The sequence below is a fragment of the Triturus cristatus genome, chromosome 7 (assembly GCF_964204655.1).
Source record: "Triturus cristatus chromosome 7, aTriCri1.1, whole genome shotgun sequence".
NCBI classification, from domain to species: Eukaryota; Metazoa; Chordata; class Amphibia; order Caudata; family Salamandridae; genus Triturus; species Triturus cristatus.
This window is the reverse complement of record NC_140590.1, coordinates 1,279,016,344-1,279,040,883: the sequence shown is the minus strand read 5'-3', so window position 1 is coordinate 1,279,040,883 and position 24,540 is coordinate 1,279,016,344. Positions and strand designations below refer to the sequence as shown.

Genomic DNA, 24,540 nt, shown 5'->3' with positions numbered 1-24,540 from the left:
TGAACCTCGTACTCCTAAAGGGGGGGGGCAAGGAAGACTTCAAGTAGATCAAGGAAAGAGGAGGGTTTTGAGGGATTTCCTGAATCTTAAAAGGTTTGGTTCCGCTCTGAGGTTTGGGGGAAGTGCGTTCAATTGTTGTTACCCATTTATCTTAAACAGCTAACGACCATTGACAGAGCCAATAGTCCTGGCTGGTTTTAGGTGAATGTTAGATGTTGTGTTTTATATCTGGATAAAATAACAGAAAGCTCACAGCGGAACCAAAGTATGGTTGCTGGCACGCTACTGAAATCACAAAAATGTAGTTTATGCTTAAGCTACACCCTTAAGTACACAGGCTACTCCCTTTGTAGAGACCCTTCCCACACTTTTTGCATCTCACTGAAAGCCCGGAATGCCACCAGCCAACTTGGCCAAACAAAAATCCCAAAACGGTACGGAACAAGTACCCAGCCTCCAATGTGCCACTGGGCCATATTTGTAAAAAACAAACCTATATAAATGCTGATAACATAACGAAAAGTGAAAAAAAGAGGTGAAACATTTTACTAAAAGAAAAGGGAGACCTATATCGGAAAAGGAAGAAATGTCCCTTGCCCTCAAAACCAACCCTGCTACTGCCCATTCTTGCCACCCTTCTGAACCCTCTCCATCGGGCACCTGCAGAGTGAGAGATTGTTCTTTATCGCCTTGTTTTCTCTCTCTCACACACCCAGTTGATCGTTTAATGTTTTCCTTTTTTGCACCCTGGCACTTGTAGTGTTATTTTCCCATGATAAATGTAGGAATCTAGGTATCAAATGCAACCCCCCCCAAAACTGAAAAAAAACTCATGTTTGACATGGAAGAACATGAAAGATCCGGCCCTAGTGGGTGCTATTGAAGATATCTGGGAGTTTTTATTTTCACCGCAGTGGGTTTGGGCATCTAGTAATTTTAGGGTTCAAACAGTAGGGCTCCTAACAATTGTAAAAGGGGTTATGCCCTACCCTTCAAGCCCACTCCCTCCCCCGGACCTCCGGCGCAGTCCTTTTAACCAGAAGACCACCTTTAAAACCTGCAGCAGGTGGTACCAGCCGTACCACAGAGAGGAGTTGTGGAGTTGTTTCTAGAGCAGGAAATTGAACAAAAATGCTACTGTTGGTACTTCTTGGTTTCCAAAAAGGACAGAAGCCTTTGTCCTATCCTAGACTTCGGACTGCACCTAGCTCGGGTTCTTATGGTGCTGGAAGCAGAGGACAGGATGGTGTCCCTCAACTAGAAGGATGCCTACTTCCACATACTGCTCCTGTATTTGTACAGGAGGTTCCTTAAACGTCTTGGTGGGGTCCTCTTACTATCAGTTTAGGGTCTTCCTGTTTGGACAAACATCTGCACTTTAGGTCTTCACCAAGGTGGTGGCAGTGGTTGCAGCTCATCTTAGAAGCATGAATTCCTGTTCCTGGACGACTGGCTGCTCAAAGGTATCTTGCTGCAGATGATGCGCATCACCTGTACGTAGCAGCATCACTAATGTTAAACCTGCCTTGTTCACTCTCCGCGCGAAAATCTCACCTAGAGCCCTACCAGCGCCTCCTCTGCATAGAGGCACTACTGGACGTAACATCTATACGAGCTTCCTCTCCTCCTCGCTGGATCCGGGACATTTGGGATATGAGTTTGATGTTCAGAGAAGGAGCTTCAGTTCCAATCCTGGTCCTTCTTTGCCTTCTCGGTCTGGCTTCTTGCATCCTCTTAGCCACATACAAATGCTGATACATGAGGGCTCTACAATGGTGCCTCCGCAAACATGGGCGAGATCTGTCAGACACAATTCTGATCTCTCTATGTATCAGTGAGTTGCAAGCACTGGGTGTTCATCTGCCAAACACGTGTGTTCCTGTAGAAACTCGTCTTCAGTACTAAAGTGGCTTTCCTTCCCAAATAAGTCACTCCTTTCCATCTGAGTCAATTCATTAGCCTTCCTACCATCTAAGCTCTCCCTCCTTCCACAAAGGTGGTGAAGAAATTATACAAATTGAACCGAAGAAGATAGGCTAGTTTTTAAATAGACGGCACCAAGGAGATCAGGTCTGGCGACCAGCTGTTTGCAGGGTATGCAGCCAGGAAGAAAGCCAGGGGTGTTCAAAAAAAAGTATTTTAGTTCAACGGATAATGTGTATACAGATGTGCTATGCCCTTGCCAAGAAGGAACTAATGGAGGAAATGCATGTCCGTTCTATCAGGGCAAAGTCTTCCGCCTCAGCACAGGCCGGGCCTATTCCTGTGACTGAGAGCTGTTGTGCAGTGGCATGGATGTCCTTCACACTTTCACCAAACATTATTGTTTGGATTCAGAGGTGAGAAGGAATGGCTATTTTGCCACCTCAGTGCTCCAGGATTACCTCTGACTATTCCTTCAGACACACCACCTGGGGGAGGGGGGGGGGGGGAGTGGAGGTTTAAGGCTTTGGAATCAGCTCAATAATATGCAGAGAGAAGTATCCATCACAGGAAAAAGTTTCTTAACCTTCCGTGAAGATCTTTCTGGTGGATACTCTATCTACCTGCATATACGTCACCTACCCCACCACCTTCGGTTTTCTGCAGGATGATCGTAGGCTGCATTAAAAAGGTTCTGGTTTAGATTGCTGTACTGCACTGCCACAAATAACGGTCTTTTCCTCATCACTGTCTCAAAGGGCACGAAAGATTTGAGGGGGAACTGATGTTGGTCTGCCGAGGTTGGCACTTTATGGCTCCAGTGACATCACTATGGTGTTGTTTCTGGACCAAACCGGGGTCATGGCCCATGCGGTGCAGGAGAGCTATGGAACAGTTTCTGAAACCGGTCTCGTGACTGTGGATAGTCAACAGGTGAGGCTTTCCCAGGTAACTACTGGGCTTTACGTGAGCCGGGTTCTGTTGGTGCTCAGTACCGGCAGTTCTAAAAGCCAAGTGCTGATGCGGGTCCATATCTGGCTCTCCATGTTTGTCCTCAGTGTGAAAAAAAAGTCTTAACTCTTCAGCAGTGCTACCCATCACCGGCCTTTGATGTAACTTGAGTGAGACTTTTTTGTCATGCATTCTGCCACGCTCTGGAGCTGATCGGAGGATATGATCACCTGATAGTGACATGAAGGTGCGCGCCGTGGTATCCGCAGAAGGGGTGATGGGCAGAGCTCATGCTCTAAATGTAACGGGTTTACAGCGATGACGCGGCTGCACGGGCTGCTAAGTATTAGCTGCTTTTAGACATTTTTTAGCCCACACGAAATAAAAGTAAATAATTTACAAAGAGTTTGACTAAATGTCACTAATGGAGGAATATAGTTATTTCACATAATTTCAGAATTGAAGCATTTTCAATATTATTTATATTACAGAGTGAGAGACTGTTCTTTTTCTCTCTCTCTCTCTCCCTCTCACACACACACACACACGCATGCAGACACTCTCACTCCCTCAGTCTCACACACACGCATACCTTTTACGTCTGACAAGAAATAGTGCACTATAACTGTGCTACAACGAACCGACTGGTCCTACATTGAATCAAAGCCCTTGGAGTGTTTTGTTGCCAATGCTGGGCTGGAGTTACAATCTTTTCAAGGTCTGCTTTAAGGTTGCAGGACAGACCAGCGGAGCTACCAAGATGAGTCAGCTGATCATTTCATGTTTTCCTTTATTGGTACACCGGTACTTGTAGTGTCATTTTGTCAAGATAAATGTAGGAAGGAGTCTAGGTATTAAACGCAAAAAAACAGGAAGCAGGGATGGATAGGACACTCATGTTTGACATGAAATAACCTGATAGCTCCGGCCCTAGGGGGTGCTGTTGAATCTACCTGGGCAGGGGGTTTGGGCGTCTGGTGATTTTAGGGTTCTAGCAGCAAGGCTCCTGGTGTCACTGTGGCAAGCTGGCAGCAGCCACCAAGAATAAGACCACGCTGCAGAAATGGCAAGATGGCGGTGGATAAAAGTGAGAGAGGTGGGGAGAGGGTGAGGGAACGGGGGAAAGAGAGAGAAAGGGAGATAGGAGGAGATAGGGCACAGAGCACGAAGATAAAGGGACAATCGACAGAAGAGAGAGCGCCAGGCTATAAATAACCTGGAAGTTAAAAAGTACAGTTTCCTTGATATAGCGCGAGGGGTAATGTGCATGCTACAGGGATCTGTGTGTTTGTTACCTGCTGCACACGGAAAACATCCATTACAACGCAGGCATTACATCATAATGTCTTTACAATGCAAGTCGTTACAACGACGCGTTGTTACATCGCATGCCATTACAACCAAATTGTTACAACGACTGGCTTTAGGGGGCAGAAGGTGTTAGACTTTCAATGCGACACCTTTCCTACTGTTGCACACACAGGAGTTGGAAGAGTAACTATTCCAAACTCCGGCGCCCTCCCTACAGCCAGTCGTTGTAATGACTTGTGTTGTAATGGCATGCGATGTAACAACGCGTCGTTGCAATGACTTGTGTTGTTGTAACGACTTGCGTTGTGAACGCATGCGTTGTAGTGAGTACTATTCGCTGCCCAACGGCTCCAGTCTGACTGAGGCATTACAAGATGTTAAAGTACTTTACTATGGAGATCTTCGTGTGATCGGCAAATAACATGTTACAATCCCAACGAGAAAGTTTGAAAATGTCAAAACTCCCGCTGCAGAGGTTTCTTGAACCAGCAAGTCCCAGTTCCCAATCACAGTGACAAATCTCGAGGGGTTAATGCACCTGCTGCAGGATTCAGAATGTACTCCAAAAGATCAGGTGTCTGTGAAATGGTTCTGGGAATTGATGTGCATGATGCAAAGATGCATGTGGAGTCTGCAGCTCTTATTTTCCAAATCTAATGGCATAACTCAGAGGGTTAAAGCACGTGCTGTGGAGACATGGGTGCAGTTCACAGGCCATAATTTCCAACCCATTAAAGCTTCGGGGGTCTCCATTGTCTTTGTAAACAAAACTTCTGTTCGTTCTTATATAAAACAATTACAGTTCAAGGAACACATATTTGTAAGCAAGAATCTCTCAAAAAGTGTTTTATCCAAAAGCTTGCATAACAAATGCCTATTACGCCCCCACTTGTGTTGAGGCAAATACAATACTGTAATAAATACTACAAGGCCGTGGAAAATAGCAGGTGTGCTTTATGCGATAAACTGTAACAATGAATCTGAAAGGACTACTACTGTACTAGTCCATGGAACCTGTGAAAATGGGAATATCCCTACTTCTCAAACCAGAGATACCCCTCCACTCCCCTGCCCATATACCCTTTACACCCGTGCTGCTGTATTCATCACATAAGAAGCTCAGAGGGATGGCATAATCTAAAAGCACGGCCACGTTAAATGTAACTTTGTCAGCTAAAGTAAAAAAAAAATCGCAGACTAGTTTAACATACTTCTGTAGATGGCGTTTGTCTTTCAGAGATATTTATTTGAGATGTATGGAGTGCAGGCTAGATAACGAGGGAACTATGTGTCACAGGTCCAGTTGGCATAGCTATGGCGATGAGCCTCGGTATTGATCGAGGGCCTTGGCACAGACAAGGATAAGTTAAGTTGGCATGGGTGAACAAAAGGTTTGCTGTAGGCGATTGGAGCATGCTTTAAACAGGGCCTCAACCCCCTGTCTGGGCCTGTGAGGTCCGCTGCTATGCCTGGGCCCTCGCGCTTCATAGAGCCCCAGCTATTCATTCTCCTGACAGACAGAGAGGCTTTAATGGACTCACAAACACTGGTCTGGGTGGGAGGTGACTGGCGCTGCCAGGAATCTGCAGTGTCAGCAGCAGCAATATGCTGCCGAGTGCGTGTACGTGCTGGTATGAAGATAGCATCTTCGCTGGATTAAACAATTTGCCCATGATCACACAGAATGCTAAATGACTAGCAGGGACTCAAACTCACTAACACCGGAAATACTGCAGAGCCAGCGGTAGTAAGTAGATCATGATGCCGTGATTGCCGTCCTGTCCCCGCCCCTGGCACACTCCCCTGGCAGTGCCTCACCCGACACAAGCACATGAGAAAGGTTGAAATACGCAACAAACACAACACTCCTTGCCCCGCAGAGATAGCTAGGCCCCTCTGCCCTTGCAAGTACACTTGCATCTATTGCCTGGTTTTCTTCTCTCTGTGTTTAAACAATTATATTGAAGAAGACAGCGTTATTTTTTTTACAAGTTTGCTCACTGTCCCACGTGTTACTAAAATAGCCAAAACAGACTGATAGAAGCACCTGGGTGTGCCCCTGTCCCATGCACGGCATGTTTAAATGGGTCATGGCCTCACTCCTGCGAGTGCAGTCTCTCACCTGGTGTTGGGCTGGAGCCGGGGGCAGGCGCTGGTGTTCACTCGGAGGCGTAGGCTCTGAGTGACCTGCAGGAGCCGCGGGTGGGTATAAAAGGGTAGGGCGAAGGCGGGCTATCTATGTCTAACCTTCTGCTGTCACCCCTGCCCTTTACCCGGGGACGGTATATTTAGCCCTGAGTGGCGGCAACGAGTAACCGGAGCAGGTGCCGCCCGCGGAAGAGCACGAGGAGTTCTCAAGGTTACTCGGGCCAGGGAGAGGCTCGCCGTGCTGTGACGTGAGGGCCTCCTCGTGCTGCGGCAAAGGATGCGTACGTGACGCCTCCTCGCGCCACTTGAAGGGGCGCGAGGCCTTTGAGGTCTCCTTCATCAGGCGCCCTGCAGGCTACAGGAGACCTCGACTGGGTAAAAAGCTGTGCCTTAAATTAAGCAAGCTTGGTTTAAGAAATAAATGCACTAAATTGTGTAAGACATCTAAAGTTCCAAACATAACTCAAACCTTATTTTTCATAGATAAAAGATTTATATACCCTGGTCAAATAAAAAAAAAATAATAGTAATAATTTATGATGGCGGCTTAATACATAAATTGTTTAATCTGTTAGAAATATTAAACTGTGGTACTAAAGAGAATTAAGGACATTCTTTAAACGAGTCCCTCTCTCTCACTCTTGTAAGCATGTTCTTAGGTTTACCTAATGCTTGTAATAGTTATAAAATAGGGAATCTGCTAACAGTCATTGCATTCCAGCAAATAATACATGGTTGGAAAGATAGAAGACACTTCTAAGTTATCTTTTATATCGTGGTGGAACGGTGTGTGTACAAATCCTAGTGTAGAAATGTGTAATACTTACTCTGTTCAAAGTTACAAAAGATGTATTCTAGCTTCAGAAAACTAATATTTTAATCAATAGGCATAGTATATCTGCAAATCCAACAAATGTTTATGATCCACTTTAATACTTTTTTTTTATAATTGTCTATGAAATCCCAATTATGAATTTCTTTTGTCTTTCGCTAATGAATGTACATTCGTAATATAATGTTTCCCTCTTTAATTTCTATCATTTACGTTTCTATTCTTTCATCCTACTCTCATTTTCCAATGTTCATGTCTATCTAGATCTCACCTCTTAATTTATTTAATGAATTACAATCTCTATATTAGAATTTTTAGAGTCACAGACACATTCTGAATGATATAACCATTAGAATGTGTCCGTGACTCTAAAAAGTCTAATATACAGAGTGTAATTCAATATATAAATTAAACGGTCAGATCTAGATAAACATGAGTATATATATATATATATATATACATATATATGTATTGACTGTGCAAATATCACTGCCCACCGCCATGCTTCCAAAATGAAAGGCGCGCTGCTTGCTGCAGATTCAGCTATGTCCCAATTAATCTCCAAACATCCCTCTATCATGCATCCAAACAAAAGGAAGCCGCAACACCGGAGTCAAGTCTTCTCATCTCTTTTTATTTGAGGGCTATCGCTACCAGTAGCACTCAAATTAAAAGGGATGAGAAGACTCTACTCCTACTTTTGTTTGGATAAATGATAGAAGGATGTTATATATACACACACACTTAGGATCTAGTTGCCATAGATCAGTCGGGATTTATGCTTCACAGTGGACCAACCTTAACCGAGGTGGCACTCTGCTGTGGATGGGGGGTCCGCCACGTATAGCCCTGTCGAAACTTCCTGGGGAATGTTTCAATGGTGGGATAGCAGCGCCTGACATCCAAAAATATTATTGGGCAGCTCAACTCATGGTAATCAATGGATAGGTATTTCGCCCAATGTCGGAGCCGGCAGGTTCGAATGGATCAGGCAGTGATGGGGCAACAGAGTTACACCAGGGCACTATACTATGATAAGGTGCACACAGAATGGACAGACCCTTCACAATTGGAAGTATAGATATCGAAGGAAGTCACATCATTCTTAGGGTAGAAAAACACTATCACACAGATGACGCCATTGTGGGATGACGTAATCCTACAATCCATACACGACTAGTCGGGATGTGACACATGGGACATAATAGGAATCTCCAGGGGGAGAGACTTGTGGAAACAGGGATAGATCATTCCGTGGCCCGAGCTACAACAGGAATACCAATTGCAACTAACGGAAGTCTACTGATACTTGCAGGTCCAACATGCACTACAGGCGGTTCATCTGAGGGGAGTGGAGTTGCACGAGGCCCCGCCTATAGTGGACAGACTTCTTAATAAATATATGCCCTAGAAGGCAATTTCACTCACTTATAAAAAGCTGATTAATAATACCCAGGACGTTATGCAACATTTAAAGGGGAAGTGCGATGTGGGGGTTTTGAAGAAGGTGAATGGGCGAACGCCATGGCACCCCCTAGGGAGGTCACTATCCGGTCAGGCTTCTGCTTGATCTAGCTACAAAATTTTAATCGCTCGTATTATGTGAGAACTACCTTGGCTCGGATGGGATGGATGGAAGGTGAACTATGTTTAAGGGACTGTGGACAAACGGTCACCTTTTCCCACATCCTTTGGCAGTGCCCACTTATATTCACATACTGGGTTGCAACAGTTGACTGAGGTTAGTCGGGGTTGCAGGCAATTAATTATCAGCTAAGCAATGTATTCTGAACGTATGGGGCGCGTCAGATGCCACGAGGGCTACTAGACTATGGACGACAATGGGCCTGGTGGTGGCCAAAAGAAACATTGCTAAATCCTGGGGTTCTGTCCAACTACTGGATATTGAGGCCTGGAAGCGGGATCTAGATTAGTGTATGTTGGTGGAAAAGGTGGTTTATGAAAGTAGAGGCTGCCTCCCGAAATGGGAGAAAATCTGGGCTGGTTGGAACATCCACAGGGCCAATTGTTGTGATTATGGTCAACATGGAAATTCGCAGGATTCCAATTATTGATGCGTGGTTCAGGGACATGTTCATTTGGGAGGTTAGGATGGAGGAGAGAAATGTGATGGTACTACAAGCTGAACCTCTTTGTGTCTGCTGTTTCTAATAAAAAGATTTTTTTTAAACAAAACTTTTAAAAAAAGGTCATTCAACTCTGCTCCTTCTTTGTAAATTTTGGGGTGATCCATCAAGCGAGGACCGACAAAAAGGGGTGGCCCAAAATGCAATTTCCCCATGCCATTTCCATATGGATTTTTGAGCAGCAATACAGCTGAAACTGCTGAAGGGCATTATACCAAATTTGTCAAAAAGCTAAGGGCCTTATTTACAAGAAAGTAACACAGGGCGGTGCCGCAAGCCATTTGGCTGCACTGTGGTGCGTTACTTTCAAAGCACAAGGATGCGTCGTATTTACAACATATTCGCACCATGGTGCAAGGGTGCCTGCATTATTGGGACGATTGTTTTTGTGCAGGAAGGAACACCTTCCTGCACAAAAACAATCACAAGAGTTGTTTTCCTCTTTCAATGGGTGCTGCAGAATGCAACACCCATAGAAAGAGGAAAAGACGAGGAGAAATAAAAGTATTTAGAAATATTGTAAATCTGGGAATGCGGAAGAATCCATTGGTGTTACGTAAAAAGGGGTGGCTTTGCGTGGCCTTGTAAATATGGAGCACTACACTACACTGCCGTTGAGTCTGTTTTTGAAATGTAAACAATTTATGAATATCTGGATTGTTGAGTTCGCAGGACTCTCGCAGGAGTCCAGCGAGTGCAGAACTTTAAATAATAGAGCAATCCGATTGGTAGAGAGGGCTCAGTCCCCATGTCATGAAAAAAAATTACATACAAGGCGGCAGGGCCAGGGCACCCTGACCTCCCTGGACCTTGTGTATGTGGGGGGGGGGGGTTCCAGAGGGACATTCCTGTTACCAAATATAATATATATATATATATATATATATATATATATATATATATATATATATATATATATATATATTTTATTATCTTGCTTTAAAAAATAAAAATAAAAAATAAAAAAAAATATATATATATATTCAAGTTCCCAATTGCCCAAGCATAGGATGCACTCGTCCAACAGCAATAATATCAGGCTGCAGCACAAATGCAAACTCAGTGTTCAATCATTAATGCCTGACGCGTTTCAGACTTCCATCGTCCTTGTTCACAGGCAGAGTTCTCGCTAAAAAATGAAGCCAAACCACTGATTAGTAACACCTCTGTATTTATTGCCCCAGTGGGCCTCCTGATAAAGCACTATGCATTCTGGGATCGGTGGTTCTAAAATCGTTTCACAGTTCATAGTAAATACTGCTTACAATTCAAAATATCCAGTGCGATGCCTCTCACATATTTGAAATAATCCAGCCATTAGTGGGCTAACACTGAACTGTTGTTTGCGTGCAAATTCAATCTTACGCCATGCTGCTGGTCCGGAAAGAGCCTCGTACTCACAAGGCAGCCGGCCCGCTGTTCAATCAAGCGATGGTGCAACCTCACGGCTGGACTGCCGTGTATAGATTCAAGTTCCCAATTGCCCAAGCATAGGATGCACTCGTCCAACAGCAATAATATCAGGCTGCAGCACAAACGCATACTCAGTGTTCAATCATTAATGCCTGACGCGTTTCAGACTAATGGCTGGATTATTTCAAATATGTGAGAGGCATCGCACTGGATATTTTGAATTGTAAGCAGTATTTACTATGAACTGTGAAACGATTTTTGAACCACTGATCCCAGAGAGGTGTTACTAATCAGTGGTTTGGCTTCATTTTTTAGCGAGAACTCTGCCTGTGAACAAGGACGATGGAAGTCTCAAACGCGTCAGGCAACTGAGTTTGCGTTTGTGCTGCAGCCTGATATTATTGCTGTTGGACGAGTGCATCCTGTGCTTGGGCAATTGGGAACTTGAATATATATATATATATATATATATATATATATATTGCAATAAGTCCTTCACAATCCATGGAAGGAAAAACGAAGCCGTGTGTGGTCCTTCAAATCTTTATTCAGCCACTTCTGCCAAACGCGTTTCGAGTGTCACGCACTCTTGTTCACTGACAAATGAAATCAAAGCGAGCGGCCATTTTTAAATTGATAACCACGTGATAAAATTAAACTACAAACACAGTGCATTGAAAGACAGACTTGTAGTTCATAAATCAAACTGTTGCGAGTGAGCAGCGCGTGGTAATTGACAATTTACGCAATCGGTTAAAATTCATTTGATATTGAATACAACACGCGTAAAACAGACTGTATAAAATATATACATGCTTTAAAATACAGCTATATACATATTAATATATATTAAATATTTTTAAAATATTTTACATATTATGAAGCTTCTGTTGATTGTCGATGTAGCCCCAGTGGGCTTACGTTAAAATATATTGCATGTTGCGCTGCTAGTTTATGTTGCCCAAGTGGGCCTGCAACCATATTTAAGAACATGTTTATACTGCAAGTCATGAATTAATCTAAAAACCCTTTACTAAAACCCAACTTTAAAACCAGGTGCTAAGAAAAAATAATAAAAGAATTCATTGTTCAAACTAGGTGAGTGTACAGATCTTCTTCTATGTTCAGACCGTCCGGTTGTTTAGAATTAAGTTCAACGATATACCGTGACTCTAATTTTCTTAGAGTCCTTTCACGGTTCCCCCCTCTTACATTTTTTGGCACCGCATCAATTACATAGTATGTTAATCCTTGTACATCTTTTTTGTGAAATTTCTCAAAATGTCTAGCGACCGGATATGTCCGGTCGCCATTCTTGATGGCCCTAAGGTGCTGTAAGATTCTCTTGTGTACCTCCAAGATTGTGCTGCCCACGTACTTCAGCCCACAAGGGCACTGAAGCACGTAGACAGCAAAATCAGTTTTACAGGTATACTTGCCTCTCACTTTCTTTGATTGCTTACTAAAACATGGTTTGTATCTTTCTGTATTTATGCCATGTTTGCAAGCTTTGCACTTGGGGCATCTCACAAATCCTTTGCGTTTTGTGAGCCATGTAGTTTTTGGTAGTGGTTTGCTTATAGTGTTTTTCACAAGTGCTTGTTTGAAAGATCTCACTTTTCGGAATGTGATTTGGGGTCTCCGTGTAACAGATTTACCTAAAATAGGGTCATTCTTTATTAAGTGCCAGTGTTTATTACAGATGTTCCTTAACTTCTCATGCTGAATGCTGTATGACGTCACAAATCTACAATCTTTGCTAACTTCATTTTTTTGCTTTACTTTTTTGCTGTTAAATAAGATTTCTTCTCTTTTCTTTTCTTTAGTTCTACGCATTGCATCTTCAACCCAGTTGTCAGGATACCCTCTGGCTTTAAACCTTTTTTCTAGAATTTTCATTTCTTGTTTGAATCCTTGTTCACTGCTACAATTCCGTTTAGTCCTTAAGCATTCCCCATAGGGGATACTCCTTTTTAATTTTACCGGGTGGAAACTTTTGGCATGTAGAATTGTATTAGTGGATGTGGGTTTCCTGTACAATTTGGTTTGTATTTTGCCATCCTCTATAAACACTGTTACATCTAAAAAGTTGACGCTTGTCTGACTGACTTCACTCGTAAAACTTAAATTGAGGTCATTCGTTTGGAGACTATTGATAAAAGATTTTACTTGGTTTTCAGTGCCTTTCCACACTAAAAATAGGTCATCTATGTACCTGCTCCAATGCATAATGTTTTCTTCCCATTCTTTGTTATATTGGGCTCTGACCACCTGCTCCTCCCACCAGCCCATATGCAAATTAGCATAGCTGGGGGCGAAGCAGGTGCCCATTGCCGTACCGCAGGTTTGATGAAAGAATTCCTCATTAAAGAGGAAGTAATTACTTGTCAGACATTTTTCAACCATGCTAAGGATCATTTGGGTATGCGACCATAATGATATCGGCCGCATTCCCAAGAAGTGCTTGATAGCCATCAAACCGTCCTTGTGGCGAATGCTGGTATAAAGTGTTGCCACATCAATTGTTACAAGTAAATAATCATCTTCCCAGGGTATGTCATAGATTCCTCTTAGGAAGTCTCCAGTATCCTGAATGAAGGAAGGTAAAGATTGCACCAATGGATTCAGAAAAGTATCTACGTATTTGGACGTGTTCTCTAAGGCACTTCCTATGGCTGAGATGATTGGACGCCCTGGGGGATCTATGATACTTTTGTGGATTTTTGGGATTAGATAGAAAACTGGGGTGATGGGATGATCAATTAAAAGAAATTTGTATTCATCATGGTTTAGTAAACCCTGTTCGAACCAGATTTTCAATTTAATATTATAGCTATTATTGCTTTCTATTAGGTCTTTCTCTCCCACTTTTGTATAGCATAGTTTGTTATTCAGTTGTTTATAGGCTTCTGTTAGGTATTTTTGTTTGTCCCAGAGGACTACATTGCCCCCCTTGTCTGCATTTCTCACGATACAGTTGTCATTCTCTGACAGTTTTTTAATTAGAGCCTCATATTCTTTATTTTTAACAGTGCTATATTTCTTTGATTTTCCACTAATGCTCATTTGTGTGCTCAATTTTTTCAATTCATTGGTTACAATGTCACAAAACACATCTATCCCATCTCTGGCCATCATAGGAATGAAGCGTGAAGCTGGTCTAAATTGTGTGGGTGCCTCTTGTGAAATAGATAAACTTTCTTCATGGGCAATTGTCTCGGCTCTCATGTCAATTGTTTCTCCATTGTCCATGTCCATATCTCTAAGTTCCAACATCAAATCCAAGTCTACCACTTGCAACCCTTCTTTCTGGGAGATGTTTGTGTTGCTGTGGATTGATTTCAACGTTGGGTTCGATAAAAAATGTTTCCTCAATTTTAGTAGTCTAATAAATTTAAATAAGTCAATTCGGGTCTGGACATAGTCTAAGTTGGTTTCTGGGCAGAATGATAGTCCCAATTTCAATATTTCTTCTTCTTGGTTGGTGAGAGTAACCTTTGCTAAATTAACTATTGTTACTTCATTTGGTGTTGTTAGTCCCAATTGCTCTTCTTCTTCTCCTGTCCCTGCTGCCCTCTTCCTGCGAGCTGCCCCCTTCCTCCTCTTCGTCCTCTGCCTCTTCCTCTTGGTGGTCTTGATACTTGTATTTGTGGCCTTGGTCGTAGATTGAACCTTCGTTCTTCTCGTAAAAAATCGAATTCATCGATTACAGATGGCGTTTGGCCTTGGACTTGTTGCTCTTCGTCCTGATCTGTATCCACCTCAGAGCTTTCTATGCTGCTTTGTTCTGAATGAGGTTCTTGAGTTGTACTGTTAGCTTTACCCATCTTGTTTCTCCTTATGCTGTCGAACTTTTTTGCAAAAGTGTAAATTTGCCCTCTGTCATAATCTTGTTTATCTCGTGTAAATTTTTGGGCTTTTCTTTCTTTTATCGAAAGAAAAGCCCAAAAATACAGATCAGGACGAAGAGCAACAAGTCCAAGGCCAAACGCCATCTGTAATCGATGAATTCGATTTTTTACGAGAAGAACGAAGGTTCAATCTACGACCAAGGCCACAAATACAAGTATCAAGACCACCAAGAGGAAGAGGCAGAGGACGAAGAGGAGGAAGGGGGCAGCTCGCAGGAAGAGGGCAGCAGGGACAGGAGAAGAAGAAGAGCAATTGGGACTAACAACACCAAATGAAGTAACAATAGTTAATTTAGCAAAGGTTACTCTCACCAACCAAGAAGAAGAAATATTGAAATTGGGACTATCATTCTGCCCAGAAACCAACTTAGACTATGTCCAGACCCGAATTGACTTATTTAAATTTATTAGACTACTAAAATTGAGGAAACATTTTTTATCGAACCCAACGTTGAAATCAATCCACAGCAACACAAACATCTCCCAGAAAGAAGGGTTGCAAGTGGTAGACTTGGATTTGATGTTGGAACTTAGAGATATGGACATGGACAATGGAGAAACAATTGACATGAGAGCCGAGACAATTGCCCATGAAGAAAGTTTATCTATTTCACAAGAGGCACCCACACAATTTAGACCAGCTTCACGCTTCATTCCTATGATGGCCAGAGATGGGATAGATGTGTTTTGTGACATTGTAACCAATGAATTGAAAAAATTGAGCACACAAATGAGCATGAGTGGAAAATCAAAGAAATATAGCACTGTTAAAAATAAAGAATATGAGGCTCTAATTAAAAAACTGTCAGAGAATGACAACTGTATCGTGAGAAATGCAGACAAGGGGGGCAATGTAGTCCTCTGGGACAAACAAAAATACCTAACAGAAGCCTATAAACAACTGAATAACAAACTATGCTATACAAAAGTGGGAGAGAAAGACCTAATAGAAAGCAATAATAGCTATAATATTAAATTGAAAATCTGGTTCGAACAGGGTTTACTAAACCATGATGAATACAAATTTCTTTTAATTGATCATCCCATCACCCCAGTTTTCTATCTAATCCCAAAAATCCACAAAAGTATCATAGATCCCCCAGGGCGTCCAATCATCTCAGCCATAGGAAGTGCCTTAGAGAACACGTCCAAATACGTAGATACTTTTCTGAATCCATTGGTGCAATCTTTACCTTCCTTCATTCAGGATACTGGAGACTTCCTAAGAGGAATCTATGACATACCCTGGGAAGATGATTATTTACTTGTAACAATTGATGTGGCAACACTTTATACCAGCATTCGCCACAAGGACGGTTTGATGGCTATCAAGCACTTCTTGGGAATGCGGCCGATATCATTATGGTCGCATACCCAAATGATCCTTAGCATGGTTGAAAAATGTCTGACAAGTAATTACTTCCTCTTTAATGAGGAATTCTTTCATCAAACCTGCGGTACGGCAATGGGCACCTGCTTCGCCCCCAGCTATGCTAATTTGCATATGGGCTGGTGGGAGGAGCAGGTGGTCAGAGCCCAATATAACAAAGAATGGGAAGAAAACATTATGCATTGGAGCAGGTACATAGATGACCTATTTTTAGTGTGGAAAGGCACTGAAAACCAAGTAAAATCTTTTATCAATAGTCTCCAAACGAATGACCTCAATTTAAGTTTTACGAGTGAAGTCAGTCAGACAAGCGTCAACTTTTTAGATGTAACAGTGTTTATAGAGGATGGCAAAATACAAACCAAATTGTACAGGAAACCCACATCCACTAATACAATTCTACATGCCAAAAGTTTCCACCCGGTAAAATTAAAAAGGAGTATCCCCTATGGGGAATGCTTAAGGACTAAACGGAATTGTAGCAGTGAACAAGGATTCAAACAAGAAATGAAAATTCTAGAAAAAAGGTTTAAAGCCAGAGGGTATCCTGACAACTGGGTTGAAGATGCAATGCGTAGAACTAAAGAAAAGAAAAGAGAAGAAATCTTATTTAACAGCAAAAAAGTAAAGCAAAAAAATGAAGTTAGCAAAGATTGTAGATTTGTGACGTCATACAGCATTCAGCATGAGAAGTTAAGGAACATCTGTAATAAACACTGGCACTTAATAAAGAATGACCCTATTTTAGGTAAATCTGTTACACGGAGACCCCAAATCACATTCCGAAAAGTGAGATCTTTCAAACAAGCACTTGTGAAAAACACTATAAGCAAACCACTACCAAAAACTACATGGCTCACAAAACGCAAAGGATTTGTGAGATGCCCCAAGTGCAAAGCTTGCAAACATGGCATAAATACAGAAAGATACAAACCATGTTTTAGTAAGCAATCAAAGAAAGTGAGAGGCAAGTATACCTGTAAAACTGATTTTGCTGTCTACGTGCTTCAGTGCCCTTGTGGGCTGAAGTACGTGGGCAGCACAATCTTGGAGGTACACAAGAGAATCTTACAGCACCTTAGGGCCATCAAGAATGGCGACCGGACATATCCGGTCGCTAGACATTTTGAGAAATTTCACAAAAAAGATGTACAAGGATTAACATACTATGTAATTGATGCGGTGCCAAAAAATGTAAGAGGGGGGAACCGTGAAAGGACTCTAAGAAAATTAGAGTCACGGTATATCGTTGAACTTAATTCTAAACAACCGGACGGTCTGAACATAGAAGAAGATCTGTACACTCACCTAGTTTGAACAATGAATTCTTTTATTATTTTTTCTTAGCACCTGGTTTTAAAGTTGGGTTTTAGTAAAGGGTTTTTAGATTAATTCATGACTTGCAGTATAAACATGTTCTTAAATATGGTTGCAGGCCCACTTGGGCAACATAAACTAGCAGCGCAACATGCAATATATTTTAACGTAAGCCCACTGGGGCTACATCGACAATCAACAGAAGCTTCATAATATGTAAAATATTTTAAAAATATTTAATATATATTAATATGTATATAGCTGTATTTTAAAGCATGTATATATTTTATACAGTCTGTTTTACGCGTGTTGTATTCAATATCAAATGAATTTTAACCGATTGCGTAAATTGTCAATTACCACGCGCTGCTCACTCGCAACAGTTTGATTTATGAACTACAAGTCTGTCTTTCAATGCACTGTGTTTGTAGTTTAATTTTATCACGTGGTTATCAATTTAAAAATGGCCGCTCGCTTTGATTTCATTTGTCAGTGAACAAGAGTGCGTGACACTCGAAACGCGTTTGGCAGAAGTGGCTGAATAAAGATTTGAAGGACCACACACGGCTTCGTTTTTCCTTCCATGGATTGTGAAGGACTTATTGCAATTTAACAGGACCCGCTTCTGTGGGGTCCTCTCGTAACGAAGCGACTTCCGTTCAGGAGGAGGCAGTTTATACACAGAGGACGTTTCCTATATATATATATATATATATATATATATATATATATATATATATATATTACCTACTGGCGGTCGCCAGTAGGTAGTTATAGTTAGGACCACGTTTCCATAGGAAATCCGCAACATTCTATTTTGAATAACTTTGGCGCCGGTCGACGAATCCTCGCGAATTTTTCAAAATAGGTGGGGCGCTACGCTCCGCTCCTACCCTGAAAGTCTCGGGGGGATTCGTCAAGCGGGGGCTGAGATAAAAGGGGGGTCCCAAAACGCGTTTTTCCCATGCATTTTTCCATAGGACCTTTAGACAGGGCTACAGCCCGAACGGCTGAACAGAATTACTAGAAATTTGGCAGAGAGGTAGTCCTCAGGTCAAGGAAGTGCCTTTTGTAGGTTTGGTGTAAATCTGTTCAGTAGATTCTGAGAAAATAGCCTTTAAATCAATATATATATCTGAGCCAGCTTACGGTGCGCTTACGGTATGCTTACCGTACGCGTACGGTGGCGTGCGCGAGCGCGATTCTGATTGGCTCTTAGATCTTAGTAAACATTCGAATCGGCCGAAACCAGGAAGCGGCGGCCGCCATTTTCTCTCTCGCACTGAGAGTGATTTTTAAAAGTTAAAGGCCAAAAACATGTAAAGGGGCTGTTTAGACAGCTCCCACACACATAGGCATGTTGAGGGAGTCCCCAAAGATCCCCCAAGGCCAAAAACGGAATTTTTATTTTTTCGGTAATTTCGCCGATTACGCTTACCGTACGCGTACGGTAAAAAATTATTAAAAAAAAAAAATGATCCACACTCTCTCCACCCCGTGTGCAATTGGTGGCCGTAGGCCACCCATTGTGCATGGCTTATCACTGAAGAAATAAACTAAAATATTAAAAAAAAAAAAAAATTATCCACACTCTCTCCACCCCGTGTGCAAATGGTGCCCGAAGGGCACCATTTGTGCATGGCTTATAAAATATACGAAAAATTAAAATATTACCTTTCAAAACGAAGTGCATCATATGTCCTCCATGTGCGCACGGTGCGCGAAGCGCATCGTGCGTACATGGCCCATCTAGCGTAACGTGGGCACGCGGTGCGCATAGCGCACCGCGTGCCCACCGTGCGTGCATGGCACTAACCGCGTAAAGTGGGCGCGCGGTGCGCGAAGCGCACCGCGTGCTCACTGTGCGCGCACGGTGCGCGAAGCGCACCGTGCGCGCACAGAACGAACTGCGTTAAGTGGGCGCGCACGCCACGAATGGCGTAAAGTAACTTAGCATTTAAAAAAACGTACAAATTCACTGAAAAAACCATAGGTTTCACACACGTTATAGTTAGGAATTAGCATTTAAAAAACCTTGCAAATTCACTGAAAAAACCATAGGTTTCACACATGTTATAGTTAGCGGAAATTTTACTGATAAAAAACCAATGAAATTCCCCCGTTATAGTTACTGCAGGCAACTATAACTCACGCGACCGCAATCTTCTGCTGATGACATATGTGTCTTTATGAAAAAAAAATATTTGTAATATATGTATAGCTAAAAATGTATGGAAGAAGACATGGGCAAATAAGTGTCTAAATACAGTATTAGCATCAGCAGAGGATTGCGGTCACGTGAGTTATAGTTGCCTGCAGTAACTATAACGGGGGAATTTCATTGGTTTTTTATCAGTAAAATTTCCGCTAACTATAACATGTGTGAAACCTATGGTTTTTTCAGTGAATATATATATATATATATATATATATATATATATATATATATATATATATATATATATAAAGTGATAGTATCCCTGCACCTCCACAGCAATGGCGAACAGAGACGCGGACCCAGCGAAATTAGGTTAGATGGAGTTTATTGTTCTTAAACCTCGAACCTGACGCGTTTCGGGCTACGGAAGCCCTTGCTCACAAGTCAGTTTGAAGCATGCTCATCATTATTTTTAAATACTTCACAGTGATTAGAGTGCTGACATCACATGACGTGTAAACATAGAAGAAACACTGCAAAACGTAAATGTTGTCTTTAGTCTGTTTTCTAACATGGACTGCTTAAATGCTTGAATGCTTATTTTGGAGTCAATTCATTATATAACATAATCATACAGTACTAATAATGTATATAAATAGTTCTAAAACCTATAAAATATACTAATAAATAGAGTTTTTATAAAATGTCTATATAAAAAAACCTTTTGTAATGATTGTATATATAGTGTTTTAAACCAAAGGATTTGTAAAATCAATGCAACAATTCAATTGGTTAGAACTAAGTTTCTCTTTAGATAATATCCTCATGACTCCATGTTTTACATAACAGCTTCAATGCTATATATTTGCTGCTCATTCAACTTATCTGTCAACAGATCAATCGTGGCAGTGTCACCTATACGGATAGAAAGTGCTAATAAACTGATCCAAAGTGGATCATCATAAAGTGCTAGTGCAAATAAGAATGTGCAAAATACATAATCAATAATATGTGTAAGCAACCCTAAAAACATCAAGGTAAAAGACAGTTAAAACCCACATTCAACAAAGTTAAAATCTGGGCTAAAATCTGACTTAAACCAATTGATGCTTCCAATAATACATACGAAGTGGAAAAAACAATAACATTTGGCTATATTGAAAGAACTATACATTATCTAAAAAAGATAAATACCGACATTGTACACACTTAGATAACTCAGTCCTTAAATAGTTAAATAATTAAATAAGGAACTAAACAACTCACTGTGTACTTAAAATCAGTTGTCAAGACACCTGTGGCTATCGTAAGACCCAATGTTAGTTACAGAAAGTGGTACATTTCATCTGTATTGTTTAATCCATTGGGAGTCTTACTATCTAATTCTATAATCATTTTAGATTCCAGTTGTCTTAATCTTTTCTCCCTATTTCCTCCACGTCGTGACTTGGGTACATTCGCCACTACAAAATATTTTAGACAGTTTAAATCATTGTTGTGCACCAACTTAAAATGCCTAGCCACTGGGTAAGATGAATCATTGTTGACTATGGCACGTAGGTGTTGTAGGATTCTGACGTGCACCTGCAGCTTCGTACTTCCCACATATCTGAGACCACAGGTGCACGTCAGAACATACACTGCAAATTCTGTTTTGCAGTTGAATCTACCCAAAATTTTAGTAGTGTGGGGGCTAAAAGGAGTAGAGTATGTGTCGGTATTCACTCCAAATCTACATGCTCTACACGAAGAACACTTAACAAACCCCTGCTTGGGTTGTAACCAATGCTTTGCAGCCGCAAGTTCTGGAAATGGTTTCGCGATCTGAGTTTTCATGGAAGGGCCCTTCCTATGAGTGATCGTAGGTCGTGAAGGTAACATGGGGGCTAGAACCCCATCAGTCAGAACGATTTGCCAGTTTCGTTTGACAATTGACCTGATCTGTCTTTCTTGTCTGTTGTACGTTGTGATCAGTCTTGGAGCGTTATTCGAGGTGTCAGTGGCCACCAGTTGGTTATTAGGGGATAGAAGTGTTGTTCTGGGTATTGCTTCTACTTTACAAACTGCTTCATTGAGGATTTTTTCATTATATCCTCTAATGCGAAATCTGATTAATGCTTCTTGTTTTCAAGTTTCGTAGTCTTCAGGAGTGCTACAGATGCGTTTTAGGCGTGTAAGCTCACCTAGGGGTATACTTCTGATGGTATGGTGGGGATGTGTGCTGCTGGCGTGTAAAGTGGTGTTCCCTGCTGTTGTTTTCCTATGTAGGGAAGTGGCCAGCTGGTTATTTTTGACGTAGATTTTTACATCTAAGAAGTCAATTTGCGTCTTACTCAAATATGATGTAAACTTAAGATTATAGCTGTTACAGTTAATTTTGTCAATAAAATTCTTTGCGCTTTCTTCATCCCCTTTCCAAATGATAAAAACATTGTCAATAAACCGCCACCACTGAATCACATGGGTACGGTATTCATCTTGAAATGAGCATTTGAGGACCTGCTCCTCCCACCAACCTACATGCAAGCATGCGTAGCTGGGGGAAAAGCAGGCCCCCATAGCTACGCCTCTCTTCTGTATAAACACTTCATTACCAAATACAAAAAAGTTATTAAACAAACACCAAGATGCAAGATCTACCAACATTTTGTTGTGATTATACATTTCTAATGGTCTTTTTCCCCAAAAGTGTGCCAGGGCATTTAGGCCTATTTTGTGTTCGATACTGGTATAGAGCGACTCTATATCCTGTGGTAAATAATTTAATTACCGGAACTTAATTTGATGCGGAAACTAAACAAGAATAGCTCAATAAAATAAGAGGCAGAATCCGTGGTATTAGAGGTTCGGAACGGGTTTTATTCCTATACAAAGGAACATAATTCGAATTATGGGCCTTCTATTCCATCACCACGAAAGTTCAGGAAGGAAGGAACATATATTATTGACAGATAGGCAGTTTTATAGAAAATACATTACAGTAAAACAGATGCAGGAGGCGTAACAGTTGAAAACAGAGATAAAGGCATACATGCGTAACTAAAATGGGTGTAACTAGGCGTAACTAAAGAACGTCATTGGGTATGGTGTCACAAACGGGTGGTTCTATGAAAGAATTTCGCAATGTCAGCAGAAATACTTGGCAGAGATGCGCGTGCAGCAGCATGACGTGTGATTTGACGTGCAACTAGAAGGAGAAAGGAACTTGACATTTAGCTCTACATGTGGAGACAAAAGTCTGGGGTTATGTCAACCTAATCCCAAATCATATCTAATATCCTATGTTTAAAGAACTGTGTTATCCAAAAAGAGAGGTCTCTTAGGATAGAATCTTATTCTATACTGACTATACTGACTGTTAGTGCGTGTACAAGCGTCTAAGTGTCTACACTAGATGCGAGGGGGTAGGAATATTCCATGGTAACGGGGCTATGAATTACTTGCATGAGGACAGCGAGGCCTGGCCCTTTGCACGGTAGCTGGAGGAATGTTTACCTAAACTACTAGACAGGAATGCATCGGATGAGGAGCGAAGGAGATAATCTCGAAGGTGAAATACAGTTTTTGGCAGGCGACGGGCTGGATCAGGCTCCGTTAGCCGCGCAGGGAGTAAGACAAAGTTCATGGTCACAGATGCAGGCTCAGACTGGAACTTTCAGAGGCAGAAGGCAAGAAAAGGCTTGGTGGCAGAATCAGGGCCTACTCGCCTGGACTGTAAAAATGTGGGAAGTGAACCATATAAAGCCGGTGGCCTTTCATACTTAGGAATAGAATATCCGGCCCATTCATGGCGGATCTGAAAGAGGACATGTTGACGGTGGACGCACATGTGTTTGCGTCTTCATAACTGGAACTGGAGGGAACATACATGTACTTGTGATTTATACATGAAACCGTTGGGGTCCAAGATAGGGGACATAACCGACCATAAAAATCCATATTTCCACATTCCCTTCTTGTCCCCTACTTGCCCTTAAGAGATATCAATCTTCATCAATCCATCGATCTGTTCATATAACATCATTTGTTCTTCTTTCTTCTTCCGGGATCTCGAACGAAAACTTGGATGTGGGATACACGAGGTGGCACACAGACCACAAATCGCTGGCCCACATTGTAGACATAAGCAGCAACTGAATAGTATGAGAAAGCCGATACCTAGGAAGGAGAGCATTCTCCATCCCCAGGCTGACAACACGCCCCAGAACCAACCGGACCAAGTCCAGGTGCCTGGACTCTGGTGTATCTGGCTTACAATCTTATGAAGGCGGGTTATGGCTTTATATACTGACGGTGAATTTTCTGGTATGAAAATGCAACAACTTGATCCGATGACCCTACAAGCTCCGCCCCTATCGGCCAGGATGACGTCAAGGACAAGACGATTCTGAAGCACAACAATCCGCATAGCAGACTGCTCTTCTGTTAAATTGCCTAAGGCGGAAATAGTTTCGTTCACTACTGCTTCAAGTGTTCTTGTTAATCTACGTATCAACTTACTATTAGTGACTGTACCTATATAGGGGAAGAAACCTTTATTGAAATCTGTGTATTTTTCCCATGCTGTTTCAGTGTAATCGACTATTGGGAGATCTCTCTGCTGTCTATTGTGTACTAAATGAGTATTTCTATGATAATCAGGAGGAGCTAAGAAAACAGGTGGTAGAAGGAATGCTATATAACAGGTACCATCCCAATCTAGAGGTAGACGTATATATGCGGTCTGGCCACATATAAAGTAGGAATGACGAGAAGCTCTAAATGTAGACTTGCCTTGATCACTGAATTTTATCACAGTGGTGCATTTACTATGGCCCATGTGTATGGAGCCATTCTTTCTTATGCATAGTTCCCCTTTAACCGGGAATACGGACATGGCGGACAAGATTGGTGTAGCTTCAGATTCAACGTTCAGGATCATGAGGTTAAGTGTAAAATTACCTAATCCATATACTTCATTTTCTAGATCAGTTCCTGTTCTTTTGGGAAGTCCCTCCTTGTTAGGGTAGCAGACCTTAAGCAAAACTAAGTTCAGGTTT

The 24,540-nt window shown here is 41.8% G+C and overlaps 1 protein-coding gene across 1 annotated transcript in view; it reads right to left on the bottom strand.

Annotated features, from left to right (window-relative positions):
- Positions 1-6,369, bottom strand: part of ALDOA (aldolase, fructose-bisphosphate A) — a 28,754-nt gene extending 22,385 nt beyond the window's left edge. The window contains exon 1 of the mRNA XM_085618822.1: positions 6,308-6,369. The gene's annotated coding sequence lies outside the window, so the exon portion shown is untranslated. The remainder of the gene's footprint in view (positions 1-6,307) is intronic.
- Between the last annotated feature and the right edge of the window lie 18,171 nt (positions 6,370-24,540).